This window comes from Phaseolus vulgaris, chromosome 8 (assembly GCF_000499845.2).
Source record: "Phaseolus vulgaris cultivar G19833 chromosome 8, P. vulgaris v2.0, whole genome shotgun sequence".
In the NCBI taxonomy this organism is placed as follows: domain Eukaryota; kingdom Viridiplantae; phylum Streptophyta; class Magnoliopsida; order Fabales; family Fabaceae; genus Phaseolus; species Phaseolus vulgaris.
In genome coordinates, this window is record NC_023752.2 from 56,228,729 (window position 1) to 56,234,191 (window position 5,463).

Genomic DNA, 5,463 nt, shown 5'->3' on the forward strand with positions numbered 1-5,463 from the left:
TACTGAGTTTATTGGATTCGAAAGAAAAATAAAGGGTTACTTGTACTACAAAAAAGTACAACCTCCATTTTTTGTTCTTTCTGTTGATTCTTTTTCTTCAATTTTTCTGTTTATTAGTAATGGTAGCTGTAATGACCTTTGGTTTTTTATTCTTTTCGACTTCTCAGTGTGACTGAACAACAAAATTTGGAAAAAAAAATAAAGCAGAAAAATAGTTGTTGCTCCATGGGCTGCAGAGAACTGTTATTGTAAATTGATGGAACCAATTATGTGTTTGGAATTTTGTTAGGAATTTCCTGAGAAGTTATGATAGAATGAAAAAGAAATGGGATGAGAGGAGACTGACAATGTTATTAACTTAAAATTGAGTGTAGATAAAGAAAGGAGAGTGACAATGTTATTAACTTAAAATTGAGTGTAGATAAAGAAAGAAATATTGCGTGGTAAAATTTTACACTAGTTAGAGGTTAATAGTAGTTAATATACATTTTTTTTCCTTTTAATTCATTATATTTTAATTCATTATATGGAGGCATACAATTTCAGACTCAATTCTCTATCTAGCACCATTTACTCTTTTATTTTCCTATCTAGCATCATTTTGTTTTTATTTTCCTATCTAGCACCCTTTTATTTTTATTTCCCTATCTAGCACCCTTTTATTTTTTATTTCCCTATCTAGCACCATTTCAAAAAATAAATAAATAAATAATAAATTTTTTTTAATTTTAATTTTGAATACATTAAAATTTAAGTATTTTTAATGTTTAAAATAGTTAGAAATATAATTAATGAATAAAGAAATGAGATTTTACAAAATAAAAAAAAAGTAATAAATTAAAAATGTTTAGTTTAAATTTTTTTTAAGAATGAAGAAAATAAAAAATTAAACTCTACAACAACATAAAAGTTGAATCTATAAACATAAATTAGTATTTATTTTTATTATTATTGATGATGTAATCATGTTAATTTCAAGTAAAAAATACAAGACATAATTTTTTTTATAAAAATAAGTGTATTTTTAGAAGCCTAGTGTGTAATTTGTCTCTTTTCTTTGTCTTTTCTGATATATATATATTAGTCTTCTTCTTTGGTTAAAAAAAATTATAAAAAAATCAAAGTCAATTAGTATTAATTAATATTGAACGCACAAATAATATTGAAGTGTTTATCTACCCTAAATGCAAAATCCTAAAAAAAACTAATGCAATTGCTACACTTAATGCTTAAAAATGAGAAGAAGAAAAATATAAAAATAAATAAATATAGAAAATAAAAACAGCAACATTGAAACAAATCTTTCATGTTACGAAAGACTATTTGATGGAACTCCTAAGAGATGAAGAGTATTAACATGCATACACTGGTCAAATACTATGCCAAAGTCCCAACATGAAAATAACCTCAAAGGGGATACCTAAGTCAAGTCGAATAAGGACTGATATGGACATAAGAGAATACCATGATCGAACAAACAAATGTTCATATTGTCAAACACCATGACACAAAAAGAACATGTCCCAACATTATTGGATTGTGCACTTCTCGTCATTAATTATATTTCATTTCGCACAAACTATTTAATGTACCATTAAAGAAAATATTAAATGAATGATCATCTTTCATTTTTTTTTTTTATGATCAACATCTACTTATTTAGTATCGTCTTATATCTCTTATCTTTATCTTGTTTGGATTTTTACTTTTTTGTATATCTTGTATATTTATCTTATTTTGTTTTGTCTTTATTTTATATCTTATATGTGTTTTAGTTATTATTTTTTTCTGTTATTGTTTATTTATTTTTGTTTTTTGTTTTTGTTTTATTATTGCTGTTTTTATTTTCTATACTTATTTATTTTTGCATTTTTTTCTTCTCATTTTTAAGCATTAAGTGTAGCATTTGCATTAGTTTTTTTTAGGATTTTGCATTTAGGGTAGACACTTCAATATTATTTGTGTGTCCACTATTAATTAATACTAATTGACTCTGGTTTTTCTATAATTATGTCCTATATTTTTTACTTGAAATTAACATAATTACATCATCAATAATAATAAAATTAATACTAATTTATGTTTATAGATTCAACTTTTATGTTGTTGTAGGGTTTAATTTCTTATTTTCTTCATTCTTAAAAAAATAATTTTAAACTAAAAATTTTTAATTTATTATTTTTTTATTTTTATTTTGTAAAAAGTCATTTCTTTATTCATTAATTATATTTCTAACTATTTTAAACATTAAAAATACTTATATTTTAATGCATTCAAAATTAAAATTATAAAAAAAAATTAATTTATTATTTATTTATTTATGAAATGGTGCTAGATAGGAAAATAAAAAATAAAAGAGTGCTAGATAAAGAAATAAAAACAAAAGGGTGCTAGATAGAGAAATAAAAACAAAAGGGTGCTAGTTAGGAAAATAAAAGTGTAAATGGTGCTAGATAGGGAATTTACCCTACAATTTCAAAGTAACAATAACTTAAATATGAAGATTAATATTAATTTTATCTTAACCAATTAAAAATAAGTCTCATATTTTTTGTGAAGAAAATGCATCTACTCATAAGTTGACTAATTTAATTATTCATAGAGAATATTTATTTCATTGGTATAATAGACTTTCATATAGTCAGTTATTAGAATTCTTTATGAATATATATATATATATATATATATATATATATATATATATCGTTTTTGTTAGCAATGAGTTTTGGTATATTCTCTCTATATTTTTGTATTTTTTTTAATAATATTTTTTCATGTGATGACAGATAATTATTGTTGCTCCAGTCTAGTTGAGATGTCAAGTTATATAGTGATGTCTAAAGTGAAAGTTTTTATCAAAAAAAGTTAGAAACAAGTACCTCAAAATATTTAGTCATTGAGTTAGAAGATTACACTACAAGAAAATCATGAAATAAAAACCAATTTTTAGAAACTAAAATAATTAGTTGCAATAGTAACTAAATTAGAGACCATTTTAGAAACTAAAAAAGAAAATTGATTTCTAAATTAGTTTCTACTATTGTTAAATAGTTTCTAAATTGGTATCTAATTAGCAACCAAGGTTTTTGCTACCAAATTTAGAAACTAAATAATTGGTAGTTAAAACCTTGGTTGCTAATTAGATACCAATTTAGAAACTATTTAACAATAGTAGAAACTAATTTAGAAACCAAACTTTTTTTTTAGTTTCTAAAATAGTCTCTAATTTAGTTATTATTGCAACTAATTATTTTGGTCTCTAAAAATTGGTTTCTATTTTCTTGTAGTGTTAGTTATGATACACTAAAAACTCTCGTTTCACTTAAAAAATCAAGAATAAAAAAAATATATAACTATTTTAAAGGTAAAGAAAAAATTATAATGGAATTAACCCTACTATATTAAAAGAAAAGAAGTTGAAGTCGACAAAGCAAATTATATGAAAAAAAAAACATTTTTTATCATTTTTCTTGCACACAGTAATATAAGGTTAATATGTCGAATGGTGATATTTTTAATTTCCATTTAAAGCCATAATGTAAAATTAGAATTTGAATTTTCTAGTGAATATTTTGTGTTGTTTCTATTCCGTGTGTTTAAAATATATTGATTTTTGATATTTTAAAATAATTTAAAAGTTATTTTAATATATTAGAATCAGATTATTTTAAAGACACTTTAAATCACAACAACAAAAAATCAACAGAGAATTTGAACTCATAAAAATATCGATCTAGTTGACAAAAGTTTCTGTTTTAAAAATAGTTTGTTAACATATTAATGTTATTTTAGTAATTAATTTCTCATTTAAAATTTATTAAACTTTGAAATTGTTTTATAAATAAGTGCTAAAATAAATAAAAAATTTATAAATAACTAAAAGATATTTTCATATTCGTTTATTTTATTTTGTAATCCTAGTTGGAAGAGTTTAAGTTATTTAGAGCAACCTTATATAAAGTGAGATATAGAAAAAAAAAATGAAAATAGAAACAATTAACACACACCCTCTTTAATTCGTCACTTTTGGAATTCTCCAGTTATGTTTCTTTTTGCTTTTTGCACTTTTTAAAGAGAGAGATGTAAGGAGGCATGAAGGATTCTTGAAGAAGAATGCTTACTAAAGTTTCATCTTCTTATCTTTCTTTTCTTGAATTTTTATGTAACTTGCCATTTTCTTCTTACCAAACATAACCAAAATTGTAAAAATTCTTTCACATTAACTTCTTTTAATATACATTTTTTACTTCTATCTAAATAATTTTAATTTACAAAAAAAGATTCCATTCTTTTAAGTGTTAATGGAAAAAATTATGCTCACAAATGAATCCTCTTGAGTGACATTTTCTATAAATGAGATCTTAACCCTTTAAAAATATTAATATAATATAAGTTTAGTATTAGTGGTTTTTTTTTTTAAAAATGGTACTATCTCAAATTGTTTCCCAAATGAGGAACAGTGTTCCATATTTTTTCCTATTTATTATACATTTTTCCTTTTTCCTCAATAGGTTTATTCGAATGTTTGACTCCTTTTATGATTACTAGTTTTAATTGTTATATCACAATTTTTTGTTGTTATAACTGTGGAAGCTTTTACATATTGGCGTGTTTCATATGCATGTTGTATATGCATCACAGTTCTTCTTCAAAAAGTATAAATTCAAGGAATAATCTTTCTCCTTTTTCCTTTATTTTAGAATAAAACTCGAGATGAAGGAAAGAATTGGTATATGTTTACATATTTTGAAATTTTTTATGAAACTTAAAAAATAACTATTTTCGCCACTGCACACTTGTTTTGACATCATGAAATTAACCATTTTCACTTAAAACTGAAATCCACCTAGTGAAAGATTTAGGTAATAATATGCAGAAAACTTTAGGTTAAAATATTTTATTATTAATTATTGCATAAAAAAGCATTTTAGTTTGCTATAAGTAGAATAGTTAAAAAAAAAGGTGAATAATTGATTTGGTCTTATTTTTTACTAGCTCAGAATTTATTCTGTTGTTTTATTTTCAATTTTATTTTGGTCAGCATAAACATGATAATTACGATTGTTCTTTTTCTATATTTTTGTTTTATGTCCTATTTGAAAATGTTAAATTCTACATTTAAATAATAAAGACATTTAAAGAATTTATATTTTAGTTCGTTTTATCTCCTCTCTTATTCTTCTTGGGCTTCTTTTTTAACTAGTGAAATTGTAAAATAAATGTTTATTTTATATAATAAAATTTTATAATAAATAAATATTTTAATATTTCAAATTTGTACTAAATAAATATATATTTTACATATGAACTATATTTTATATTTATGATAAATAATTTATGTTGTGATACGAGTCTAGTTTAAGTATTGATAATATCTTCTAAAAAATAATGCAATTCAATTTAAAAATAAAAGTAAATTACATGGAAAGAGATAAAAAAAATTAAAATAGTAAAAATCATTTT